Below are 14230 nucleotides of genomic sequence, written 5' to 3' on the forward strand. Positions count from 1 at the left end.
AGCAGAAAGAAAGAAAATATTTGGTTTTGTTGAAAAATTCTGCATTTTGTGCAAGCTTATAGAAAAAAGTATTGAGAGCCTTTTGAATTTTTCCCCCTGAAAATACGTACATTTTTTCACCTAGTGCTACTCAGCTTTCTGTTTATCCACCCGTGAAATAAGTCTGATAGTAGTTACCTATCTATCTCACTGTGATGTTGGGAGCCTTAAAGAACGGTGAGCACCTTAATAATACTTAAGAGAGTGTTTTTCATCTCCATGCACTTCACTGAGGGGGTGGACCCAGTATCATCTTCCCTGTTTTACAGACATGAAAAGCAAGGTACCAAGTGGTGAAATGAATTGCTAGCGATCACAGAGCAAGTCTATGGCAGACCCAGGGCAGAACTCAGAACTCCTGACTCCCCGTTTTGGGCTGTAGACGCTCTATCCAAATGAAACTTTAATAGTAGTTAAAGGAAATACTGCAGTTATTTTAAAATGTCCACACTCTCTTCCAATGCTGGAACTCTAGATACTACAGCAGGGTGCTGGCTAATCAGGAGAACCAGAAAGTGAAACTGACCAGTTTTGTTTCACAGGTCAACCTGATGTACAAACAAGCAAACAAAGTGTATCACAACAAGGGGAAGGCAAAGTTGCCATAATCCCCAGGGGAAAAAAAAGGAGAAAATTCATTTGATAAAGCAGGTTTCAGAGTAGCAGCCGTGTTAGTCTGTATCCGCCAAAAGAAAAGGAGGACTTGTGGCACCTTAGAGACTAACAAATTTATTTGAGCATAAGCTTTTGTGAGCTACAGCTCACTTCATCGGATGCATTCAGTGGAAAATACAGTGGGGAGATTTTATATACACAGGTAACATGAAACAATGGGTGTTACCACAGACACTGTAATGAGAGCGTTCAGGTAAGGTGAGCTATTACCAGCAGGAGAGGGGGGGACGGGGAAACCTTTTGTAGTGATAATCAAGGTGGGCCATTTCCAGCAGTTGACAAGAACGTGTGAGGAACAGTAAGGGGAGTGGGGGAATAAAATGGGGAAATAGTTTTACTTTGTGTAAAAAGAAAAGGAGGACTTGTGGCACCTTAGAGACTAACAAATTTATTTGAGCATAAGCTTTCATGAGCTACAGCTCACTTCATCGGGTAATGACACATCCACTCCCAGTCTTTGATCAAGCAGCAATTCTATCAGATCAGTCCTAAACGGTCTGAAATATCCAGTTCTGCCCTCAATAGCGGAAAGTGTGATGGTCACTTACTGTGTTTCTGGCCGAAATGTCCACATTAATCCATATGTCATGTATCCATGGAAATAAAATGGCTCCCCAGCTGCAGCTTAGTAGAAACCAGAGGTGGAACTGAATGAGATTCTTTTTCCCTGACAGTCCACTGGATGGCATTTCTCCCCATCTTTATCATCTCTTTTCAAAGGAGCTGGTATCCTATAACACAGGGATTCCTGAATTTGGGGGGTCTGGATTTCAAATTAGGGGTAAAGAACTCCAATGTGTTAGTCTTCTTTATGCACAACATGCCTCGGGTGGCATGTGACCAGGATTCATCACCAAATTTGGTCCACTGGTTGGATCATTAGCTTCCCCAGATTAGGCCAGGTACTGACAGGGAGTGCGACATGAACACTGATCCATGCCCCACAAGTGTTAGTAGGGACCCAGGAGTGATCAGAACTGTATACTGGAAATATAAATCTGGCTATGTCTGTGTCTATGGAAATTAGGGTCTCAACCTTATCTTAAGATGTGTGTCAGAGACAGACCCACATGTAATTAGTTGCACAATTATAAGGGAGGTAGCTCTTGCAGATATAATTGTCCTGGAGTGTATGGAAGACACATGCACAGAGGTCTAGCCGGTGTCCTAGAAACAAATTAAGGGTTACTCAAGAATCTATTTCCAAATCACGTTGACCATTATTGTCCATTTGGAGCTGCTTTACTGGGTTTGGAGTAGGGTGAGGTAGCAGGAGAACATACAAGACTTGACTTCAGTTTTATGGACCAGATTCTGAGCGGGTGTAAACTGACAAAGCTCCCCTGACTGCTACATTAATTTGCAACAGCTGATGATCTGGTCCTGTGTCTATTCAGAATTTGTGATGGTCCTATTTTCTTCATCTGCTGCAGTTTAAAAGTGAAATATACAGTAATTACTTAAAAGCATCAGATGATGATTCATAGTTTAAAAGACACACTGGGTGAGTAATGACCATGTATCCTTGAAGGGCCATCCACAGAGTACTGTGACATTTAATGTGATTTCAATTTTGCTTCCAAGTTGCTCTTTTTAAATTGGATGTCTTGCGATTTTCCATCTCCATCTGAACTGCAGTCAGACGCCGGAATTCCGCAAAACAAGCCCAGTTGTTGGATGTTCAGCAGCTTCAGTACATTGTGTAAGAGTTTTGGCACTGATGAAAAGAAAGGCAGCTTTTGAGAACCCTGGAAAATGGAGTTTTTTAATCAGTCCAAGAAGCAATCTTCCAAGAAGCAAGCAGCAATCTTCCCCTCGTGCTTCTTACAGAAGTGCCCTGTATCCGCACGCAGTTAAGGTGTCAACAGATGGCTCTTAGGAATATGTTGCATGATTTGTGGGTTTTGTAGGACCTATGAAACTTGTCCACTGCAAGTGGCTTCCTTTGATAGCTCTTCGCAATACTGCCTGAGGTGAGGGGTCATTTCAGACTCCATGCCCCTTGAAGCACGGCCTTTCTGCTGGGATTGCCCACTGATGCTGGTTGTGGGGATGGGTTTTAGGATGTGTGCACATGACCACCAAATTCATTTTGCACAAGGACACTCAGCACCTCCATGACTGGGACTGGCACTTGATTTTACAGTTCACGCTGCTCCCAATGGGCTCAGCCATCTAGCCCCCCTCTTCTGCTACTTAGAATAAACTTTGACAGGGAGTTGAGAGGCACCACTCACCTGTTTCCCCTCATCCCTAAGCCATATGCAGCTTGTGACGGGGTTCACTCACCACTGTGGCACCTCCTGCTGGCTGTCTTGGGGATTAGCTCAGCATGTCAGTGCACCCTCTTCGGGTGGTGCCTCACCGCTGTCACTCCTGCTCTAGGACCCAAGTCTCTCCCATGTCTCTCCAAGGACCGTGGCATTCTCTTCAGCAGCATAGCCCTCCGGCCATGCCACACACTGTGTTCCCCCGTTCCGGGGGACCTGCAGTCCGTTGTTTAGCCACTTCCCACACTGGCTACTGCAGTGAGTTGTCTGGCCACTTCCTCATGGCCCCAGCATCCTCTTTGCCCTTGCCTCAGGACCTCAGCCTGCAAACCCCAGCAGCCAGCTGGGAGCTGCCTCTCGCTCCCTGCTAGCAGCACTGCTCTGTCCAGGGTTCTGGCAGTTGTCTCAGCCCTCCAGAGACACAGTCCTTCCTCCCTGGACTCCCAGCAGAGAACTGCCTTCCTCTGCCCTGCAGCTCCTGTTTTTATATGGGCCTGCTTGGCCCTGATTGGCTGCTCCTTTCAGTCCTTCTCTGATTGGCTGCCTCCTGCACAGCCTCCCTAGGGCTCTATTAGCCCCTTAGAGCCCAGTGTGGGGCAGGCACCCCATCGCACAGCTGTTGCTGCCTCTCTATTCTAAAGAGCTGATCTTGGAAAAGCAGAACAATCAGTTTGACACAGGAGGAGATGCAATGAGGATTACAGAGTCAGATCCTCAGCTGGTGTAAATTAGTGTCATTCCATTGACTAATGTTGATTTACACCAGTTGAGGATCTGTCTTCTGACTGGCTAGAACTGTTATAACCATCTAGGTTTCCATTATTCAGGAAGCTGCAATTCAGTCACAGCGGGTGCTTAGGGATGTCAAAATACATTAATCTCACTTAGACGGGGCCTTGAGAACATCCTAGGAAACAAGACTCACTAATGAGCAGTCCTTCACTGTGACCAAGTGCTGGGAGGGAAGAGAAAGGTTCTCCCAATTCACCAGCTGGAGAGGGCAAGTCTGTTGATGACCTTCATAATGTCTTGGGGCATCCCTGCTAGACCTCTGACCCAGGCACTGGAACAAAGGTTGCCCAGACAGGATCCTCACCAGGTTGGCCCCTGAGCCAAGAGAAGGTGTGATGCCCCAGGTTGTGTGGCTACCAGTGCCTTGCAGACATGTCTGTAAAGCTCCTACTTCCATACATCACTACTGAGTCTCTTTCCCAGGAACCTGGGACATAACACTGCACCTCTGCTTTTCCATCTGGAAGGAGAGTTTAAACCCCTAACCCGTAAACACACCCCTCTGACTCTCTGTGCATGGAGAGTTCCTGTCATTTCCCCTCTCACTGGTGGGCAAGCCTTGCTCTCCTCCTCTGATTGTCCCATCTGGGCGAAGCCATAGACTCCTTTTGTTTTTAAATACATTCTTGTGCCTAATTTGATTGGCTTTTGGACTTCACTTGCTGAGTCTGTAGGATGGCCCCAAAAGAAGGCAGCTCTTAACAGCAGAGTAACTGTGCAAAGCTTCCCCTAATCAATGGTGCCTCTCCCTCTAGCTGGAGTAGCCAGGATTGATAACATGAAAATAGCCTCATGTGTATCTATGAGTTGGTTTGTTTTCTTCCAACAGCTAGAGGCTTGATTCTCCTCTTGTCCACCCTGTTGTAAATCAGGAGTAACTTCACTTAAGTCACTGGCTAAAGAAGTATCGGGGGGAGCCGTGTTAGTCTGTATCCACAAAAACAACAAAGAGTCCGGTGGCACCTTAAAGACTAACAGATTTATTTGGGCATAAGCTTTCGTGGGAAAAAAACCACTTCTTTTACCCACGAAAGCTTATGCCCAAATAAATCTGTTAATCTTTAACGTGCCATCGGAATCCTTGTTTTGGGCTAAAGGTGAGAGAACAGGCCAACATTTTCCATACCAGTGGCCAGCAGAGGGCAGAAACTGCACACGAATCCCCTGTCCCTGATTGTTCCATTCAGTGTCCAATCTCTTTCACTAGCCTGGGTTGGTAAACCAGGGACCCTCATCCTGCTGGAACTAAGGGAATTCAAGGGAGCCAATGGGCCACCTGCAGATTCTCCCCAGTGAGACGTGTGGGTCTTGGAACATATTCTGTCACCAGGGTTATTCATTCTGAGCATAGCCTTGGCATTGTTTTTCAATCAAGTCGTTAGAGCTAGAGTTTAATAAATAATGAGGGAACGTATGGAGCCATTAGCATGATAACTGTTCACTTTCTACCCTAACCCTCAGAGACTGATGGAGAAAAAGCGAAGAGAGGAGTAAGCCAGCTTACAAATCACAAGGCCTGGGTGATCTGATCTCACATGTGACCAGAGAGGGTTCCGGGGTTGAGCTCTCTGCTGGAAAGTGCTGAGCCATAGACTAAAGAGGAAGGATGGTTCATCAGTTAAGGCATTAGCCGTGAACTTGGGAAACCTGGGTTCAAGTCCCTACTCTAGCAAAGCCTTCTTCTGTGACTTTGGGCAAGTTACTTCACCTCCATGTGCCTCCGTTTCCCACCTGTACAACAGGGATAATAGCCCCGCCCTGCCTCACAGGGTAGATGAGGCATCCCGGTTGTATTTATCCATATCAAGCACTCTCCTTGCATGTCGACACATTGTCTGAGAGAGCATCACCGTGTCATGACATGATCAGTTTGTCCTGCTGGGCAAATAACAAACAGATGGCAGCTCTGCCCAGGAGAGAACCAGCACAATCGTGGTATTTAAAACCCACCAGAACAATGGAGGTTTGGGTCTCATCTGGGCTCACCCTGTTATTTGGGCCTGTCAAGCGCCTGAATAAAGGCTGATTTGCTCCCTTGCTCTGACCTGAAATCCAAACCCCCAGCTGGCCGCCTTTCGGGGACAAATGGTGTTTCGCTCTCTGAGCAAATAGCAGCGTTCATCTGTGTCAGGAGAAGCTGTGAAAATCCAGCCGGTGGCACAGGACTCAGCGGGAGCGTGGCAGGCGGAGGTGTGGGAGGTTTTCTGGCTCAGCCAAGTAACCTTGTCGGAAGAGGAAGGGATGTGGCCTGTAGCGAGCAGCACGTCAGTTACTTGAATGGAGCAGCTGGGAGACAGGATTCAGGGTGAAAAGATGATGAGCATGAGGTGCCCAGGAAAATGGCTGAGCTTGTCATCATCAAAATGGTACCAAGAGGACTCAGGAAACTCATCCCGGTGTGAAGCCCTGTAAGCAGGCACTATAGGCTCCTCTCACTTACACCAGTATAAGTCCATTGACTTAGGAGGAGTTACTCCTGATTTACACCCATGTCACTGAGAGCTACATCCGGAGGACATTTTCCTGCTAGAAAATCCCAGGGCAACTCAGTCCATTCCTCTGCCTGTGGAATCCAGTGTCTTCATGATGCCCCACGTCTGACCATCTCCAGGCAGCTCTTCCCAGGAAGCTAGGTGAGTCAGGTCTAGAATGGTCACCGCCAGGCCCCAGGGATGCCCCCCTGAAGAGCTTGGGCCGGCTGTCAGGACAAACTTGCCACACTGCAGCGTCATGGTGTTCACATCATGAGATTTTTCTCATGGTGGGGGGTTGTGGTGCGGTCGCACCTCACAATGCAGTGTCCACACGCATGTCGACCATGCTCATCACATGGCCACTTCAGCAGCGTTGCTTCGTGGTGCAAAGGGCACTGTGTCCACATGCCACAGCAAAATGCACTGTCAATGTGCGTTTGTGTGTGTGTGGTGGGGGCGGGGGGGGCGGGGGTTGGAACCCAGAGCTGAAAGGAACGGAGGCAGAAATGCCACTAGAGTGATAGCATTATAGAAACGTAGGGCTGGAAGGGGACCTCAAGAGATGGTCCTCTCATGCGGAGACAGGACCAAGTAAACCTCGCCCATCCCTGACAGGTGTTTGTCTAACCTGTTCTTAAAAGCCTCCAATGCTGGTGATTCCACAACCTCCCTAAGGAACCTGCTCAGTGCTTAACGACCCTGATAGCTTCCTAATATCTAACCTGAATCTCCCTTGCTGCAAACGAAGCTGATGCCGTCTGTCCGACTCCCCCATGGACATGGAGAACAATTGATCATGGTCCTCTTTATAACAACCTTTTGGCTTTGCTGTTGCTACTTTACAACTGCTATTGAGTTTTACGTGGAAAATGCTCAGAGACTCTGGTGATGGGGGGCAGAATAAAACCCTAAGAGAGAGAACCACGCCTTGTGGTTCTGCACCTGGTTCCGAACTGACACTGGGGTGGGGGGGGAGGGGGAGATTTTCCAAAGCGTTCAGGACCCAGCGCCTCCCTTAGTGATCTGATTTTCCACATTGCTCAGCACTCAGTGCCCCTGATGGTGCATGCTGCGCCCTTCTGAAAACTCTGGGCCGTACAGACAAGGTGAGAGAAAGAAAGGGCACAGGGAGATTAAGCGGTTTGCCCAAGGTTTGTACAAGAAACATTCGATAGAACAGATGACAGAACCCACATCGTTCGAGCACCTTAAACAAAGGAGCATCCTCCCTCTCTGGTATGGAGGCAGGGTTGTCCAGTGGTTAGGGCATGAGCCCAAGCTGTTTGAGACCTGCACTCCATTTTCCCCAGGCTTCCTATGGGACCTTGAGCACATTACAGTCTCTCTGTGCCTGGGTTCCCCATCTGTGCAATGGGGATAGTAGCCCAGGGGTGTTATTTGTACTAGGTTTTGGGATGTTCTCAGATACTACAGTAATGGAGGCCATATGAGCAGCATAGATAGTGAGCACCCTGCTACTTAGGCATTGGCTGTGTTAGCCTGTGTCTTGCTTACTCAACTCTCTTTATTCCGCCGTGCCGCACCAATTCGGTGCCCCATGGCTGCAGCTTGATTGCCCACCTTCTTTTCCCCCGCTCCTTTAGCATCTCTGTCCCCTACCAGGAGCTTTCAGAGAGGTCGTCTGCAATACACCCAGGTGGGAGCACAAAACAGACACAAAACAAACCTCTTCATCGCCTCCGAAAGGTGCCAGGTCTGTCTAATGCCTCTTAATGTGTTGGAGCGATGAGTAATCCGGGCAAGGTTTCACTTTGCAGAAGGAAAAAAAAAATCAAGAGAACCCAGGGGCTGCCAGCTTAATTTGTCATTTTAATGAGTGAAATCAGAATGCATGATTTGAATGCAGCTTGCTGGCAATCAATAAACTCTGCAGGTCTGTAACAGGACACTCAACAGCATTCAGACTGCCAGGGCCCCCAAAGTCACTGCAGGCATCTAAGAATCCCACTTGTCTTTATTAAAGCATCCACCGTGTTTTCTTCCGTGTCACCTCTGGAGAGCGAAGAGACAGCATGTCAAAGCCAATGAAGCACAGGGAGAGGATGTTGAGAGCCCCTAAGGTCTTGGGTTTCCATGAGAGAGCTGCTGGCTCTCGGCGAGGCTCCACAGTTGTTTCAGGAGACCCTTTCCTGCAAAGGAACTGAATCCTCCTTGAGAGGATAAGCTGTGAATAATTCATGGTCTCCGGTTAATCACATGGCCCTCTCAGGCTCCAGGACTGGGAGCTGAGCACTAGGGCTAGACTCTGGGAGACGTGGGAGGAGATGTATGGTCTTCTAGTCCTGTTAGGTCTCAGGAGATCTCCACGGTGTTAGGTCTCAGGAGATCTCTCTCCTGCCCTTGTGACCAGGCAAAGTGTCTTCTTTCCTCTCCCAACCTGATGTGTAGTGAGAGGGGGCCAAATACATTCCCCCTCCCCACCTCCAGGATGGGTCCAATGGATTTTCTTTCTCTGCCATCCTGGTGTGGCTGGAAAGATAGGTAGGAGATAGCCCAATGCTTGGGCCAAGGGTGAGTTTTGAGCCCAGGCCCTTTGCAGTGAAAAAGAACAAGGTACCTGAGCTAAAGTACTAAGGCTATTTGCCAGATGCAGCATCAGACACCGACATTGCCTTTGTGGACCAGCCAAATAGAGGACAGTGAGTCACACTCAACCAAGGCGGGTTTCATAGACACAGCTTAGAGAAACAAAGAGCAGCCTGGGGAAAAACGACAAGGGGAAAATGGCATCCTGCCCGCTTTCCATACAGGACATGGCATTTCACCTCGAAATGTGAGATGGGCGGAAGGCCACGTCTTCCAGGAAAAGAAGGATGAACCTCAGGCAGGGCAGCCAACACAGTCCCCTTCCCAGGGTGGAATTTGGTTTCACTGTAGGCTTAACTTCCCCCTGCTCTAGAGGAGCTATACGGGGCAGCTGCATGGAGCATGTGGGCTGCATCCGCCCTCAGGACTGTCAGGAAGTCTTCCATCATCATTGGAGCACCAATGCAGATGGTAGCAATGGTAGCAGTTGGATAGGGCTCAGGGATCTTTATCATTGTGTTGTCTAACCTCGCTCTGTCAGGCGTGTTGGTAAGAATGCTGATGGCTGGTCTACACTAGCGCTCCTCTTGTTGATGCAATGCGGTGAGAGTTCCCTAAAATCCTCACCACAGACAAGACCAAAGAAGGCGTCATTCTCCACTAGGTGGGATGTGTTCAACGTGGGACTTTGCAGCTAGCTTAGGGAGGGGGACTTTCTTCTGCACTTAGAGGGTAAAGATGAAAACTGAGAGTTCCCCTTCCATTATGTATGTCCCCATCAATTCCCATGCTGCCTTAGACAGTGATGGCCCAATTCAGTGGTGACGTGTAAGAAGGCCTCTGATTTTGACCCTATGGGACAGACCCTCAGCAAGAGGGAAGTTTATTGACTTCAGTGGAGCTATGCCAAATTTACACCACCTGAGAATCTGGCCCTGTGTCTCGTGACAGGCCCAGAGGGGATACATGCAGGAAACATGATCATGTCAACTTATGGTTTCCTTTTTAGTTCTAGTGTTATTCAGCCCCGTACCAAAGGTCTGATGCATTGAATCCCTGACTCCATCACACAGCTTGGGCGTTGTAGGGTAAGGCATCATTATTTTCCAAGACCTGATCATCTTACATTCGGAGGCCTTACTGTGCATAGGGCCAGGGGTTGCGAGTCAGGCCCCCTCTCCAGTCCGCCTCTCAATTTTGTGCCTCAGCTTCTCCCTTTGAAAAAATGGGAACCATTATCTCTGTCTGTCTCAAGGGGTGTGCGGCTGACGTATAATTAGTTAATGTTTGGAAAGTGCTTTGAGATCCTCGGATGAATGACCCTGGCCTCATGTAACTCAGTGTCGCTCCACTGAAGTCACAGCGACGTCAGTTCACAGCAGCTGAGGAGCTGGCGGGCTGCACAACAGCTGAGTGCTATTACATTTCCCTTCGCTGCACTGCAACTGCGGCTCATCTGCCCATGTTCCTCGTCTCTCCAGCTCGTTAGGCATTTCATTACCATTTTGATGCTGCACCTTTCTATGCTTTCCCCCCCGGTTTTGGATGATCAGCAGTTTCCATCAACTTCTGCACATTCCCTTTCCAGATCATAGATACACAAATAGAGTAAAATCCCTTCTTAAAGGGACAGTTGCTTCTAGTTACCTCCTTCCACCTGAAACTGCTTCTACTCAAAGCACCCTGGCCCAGAACCTCAAAGGCATTTAGGTACCTAACTCCCCAACCAATGGGGAGCTAGGTGCCTTGGGCATATAAATCCACTCTCAGTCTCTAACCACCATGGGTGATGGCATCAGGGGGGCGAAGTCCTACACTTCTTACTCATGCAAATTGCATTGGGCCACATTCTGCTGGGGAATGATGGAATACGTTTAAACTATATGTTGCATCCCCCCCTAGTCCATGTGGAGGAAAACAGCCTACTACTGATACCAGCTGAGGGAGTTACTCCTTTAGCTCAAGCAGTAGACACCTGTGCTTTGGTACAGAAGATCTCAGTTTCAAACCCTGCTGATAATCTATTGGTAGGGGGTTACTGTGCTGGATTCCTGAAAACCTCAGGCTGGGGGAGGGGAGCGGTCAGTGGGAGCTGGAGATGCTCAGGATCTGGCCCACAGACAAGTTCTGAACCTGGAACAAACCTTTTTAAGAGGCTCCGATACATTTGCTTCACTCTTTCCCCCTTACTTCCATACTTGCTGATGGCTCTGCCTTTCCAGGATCTGGCAAGGCCTGGGAAGTACCAAAATCTGATGGGAAAGTGCTCCCATGGTATTTCCACCCCACCCTGGAGCAGGAAATAGCAGAAATCTTGCCAGGACACCTGTTCTCATATCACTACTGCAAAGCCAAATTCATCCCTCCTGGGAATAAGTGGGACGAGCTCTTCAAGTCCACAGACCTGCCCTCCACCTCTCGCACAGGGCTCAGTCTGACCCAGTGGGTTCAGAGAGTTGGGATCAGCTGTGAACGAACAGCCTCACCTTAATTTTCTGGGAGCAAAATGCTGGTTTTGGTCACACCAGGTGCAGCTCCTTGACCCCATTTGGGCAGGTGTAACCATCGGAAGAATTTGCCCCTGGGATTTTACCCCACTCTTTCAAGATTCACCCACCACTAGCCCAGCCGCCTCCTCCCTCCACTCCCTGCCCATGCAGAATTGTTGCCTGCAGCGTATTCTGCATACTACACGGCCACATTCCTTCTCGCTGACCTTGTCAATTACCCCACCGTGCTGCTGTATCGTAAGCCATTTCCACAGACATTATTCTGTCCAGAGCTCCCTCACCCACGGACGGTGAATTCTTGTGATTTTTTTTTTAACTGACTCGTAGGGATATTTTTAAATGACCTGTGAAGCTATTTTGGTTTAATTTCCCTTTTGCTTTTCTCCCTCTGTCGGACCGCCTTGCTCTCCAGAGACGGCTTATTTTCATCTCTCCTACACATGAGACAAGCTGGCTGGATTAAGACAAAAGCCTTCCCCAAAAAAACGATTAGACATACATGAGTACAAATAGGATCTGCAGCTCTCCGAGCTAAGGAAACAATGATAAGAGCTCTTGACCCTCATGCTTCAGGGTATCAGCTGATTACCAGCTGGGGGATCAGGATGACATTTTCCATTCCATGGTATGCCCAGGTAAGTGAGTTATGGGGCGCGGGGAGGTATTTCCCTTTCCTCTGAGCACAGGTGGGCTAGGAACTGAATAGAGTGTTATGGGTTCCATACCCAAGAGTGACTCTAGGCTTTCACTCTGAAACTATTTGATTTTAGAAAGGAAAACAAGAAAAACACAGAGTAAAAAGTGTCCATGGTAAAGACCACAGCATCTTTGTGTGTCTTCTCTGTAATAGTCTAAGTCTATCTATCCCTCCCTTCATCCTCTGTCTCTGCATTTGAGGCATTTATATGGCATCGGTCACTTCTGTAGCACCTAGACATGAGTTGGTCTTCACCCTTCACTGTAAAGTGAAGGCAGGTCAGCCCAGCCACTCTGATATCTTGACCTGCTGTTATTGGGACTGCCTTCATTATCTATTTTCCCTTCCACAGGAAAGTTTGTTTCTAGCCACTGCTCTCCTCTTCCTCTGGTCTTATGTGTGAGGCCCAAAGAACTGGATGTGAGGAGACCAGGGTTCTATTCCTGGCTCTGTTATTGACTCACTGTGGGACCTTGGTCAAGACATGTCACCTCTCTGTGCCGCAGTTTCCCCAACTGATATATGGGGGTAATTGTACTTCACCAGGATATTGGCAATCTGGTTATTAATCTATGTAAAGCATACTGAGACCCTCAGGTGGAAAATGTATTTCTAAGAGCGTGAGCTCTTTGGGGCAGGGACTGCGTGTGTGTATACACAGCCGCTAACATATTACAGATACTACCAGAATATAAATAAAAAGAAGGGGAAGCGAGATTATTACTTGGCACTGCTTGGAGAGAAATAATTTAATGTACCTAATGTGCCCAGCTCCCTCTAGCAGTCCCACTGTCCCCTGCTCTTACCTCTGGTTACTTATGCACTTGAGAAAACTTCTTATCATTCATCAGCACTGCTGGGGCAATTTGCCTTTCAGCTAGTGCCCCTTGGGCTTGTGCTCGGTTCCTTTCACACCCAAGTAACGTCACACTGTGAACTCCATTCCTCCCTCCCGCCCAATGCTTTATCCCTTGCGCAGGAGTCACCCTCACCCTGGATTGCTTTTATTTTTTGCATTGCCTTATTCATCCACGTTGGCCTGTTGTTTGCGCCCTGTGTATGTTTATTAGAGGGTGGCATTTGCAGCCCCGGGTGCTACAACAGTAGATGGTGAAACGCATTCCACTTCTCCTCTGTGCATTTCCCTCCATCGTTCCACCCTGTGGATTTCATCCAGCATGTCCCCCTTAATTCCAAACTTTCCTCTGCCGAAATCCAGAGTTAATTTTACCTGCTACCTTCCCCTCCTCCTCAGTCACCTCCTAGCCCTTTGTATTAAGTGAAGTGCTGCATTGCTGGTCTGTATCACCTAGCAGGAAAATGGCAGCAGTGTAACCCCCCCGCCTTGAAGTTTGTCAGCTCCTGGGATCATACTGGACTGAGCCCCCCGGGGGGGGGGCCTACCCTATGGACTATAACTACCACAGCTCCAGCCCCCCCTGGACCTTAAAATCTGGGGCAGGGACAGAATTGACTGGAAACTCCTGCAAAACCCAATAGGAAGGCTTCTGTTGGGGTGATTTATACAGGCAGTTTGCTGGACCAGTTATGAGATAGGACTGCTCAGTCCCTTGGTGGGCAGGCTCAGACTGACACAGAAGCAAAGAGACTAGATGTAATTAGTGTCGCTCTTAGACTCACAGACATTAAGGCCAGAAGGGGCCATTATGATCAGCTAGCCTGACCTGCACACCGCAGGCCACAGAACCTCACCCACCCACTCCTGTAATAGACCCGTAACCTCTGGCTGAGTTACTGAACTCCTCAAATCATGAATTAAAGATGTCAAGTTACAGAGAATCGACCATTTACAGTAGTTCTAACCAAAAAGTGACCCATGCTGCAGAGGAAGGCAAAACACTCCAGGGTCTCTGCCAATCTGACCCGTGGAAAAATTTTTTCCTAACCCCAAATACGGCGATCAGTTGGATTCTGAGCATGTGGGCAAGACCCACCAGCCAGACACCTGTGAAAGAATTCTCTGGAGTAACTCAGAGCCCTCCCCATCTAGTGTCCCATCACCAGCCATTGGAGATATTTACTGCTAGCAGTCACAGATCGGCCATATGCCATTGTAGGCAGTCCCATCATACCATCCCCATTACCATTATCAAGCTCAGTCTTGAAGCCACTAAGGTGTTTTGCCCCCACTACTCCTGTTGCAAGGCTGTTCCAGAACTTCACTATGATGAAATCTTCATCTAATTTCAAGCCTACACTTGTTGA

The sequence above is a fragment of the Caretta caretta genome, chromosome 21 (assembly GCF_965140235.1).
Source record: "Caretta caretta isolate rCarCar2 chromosome 21, rCarCar1.hap1, whole genome shotgun sequence".
NCBI lineage: Eukaryota > Metazoa > Chordata > Testudines > Cheloniidae > Caretta > Caretta caretta.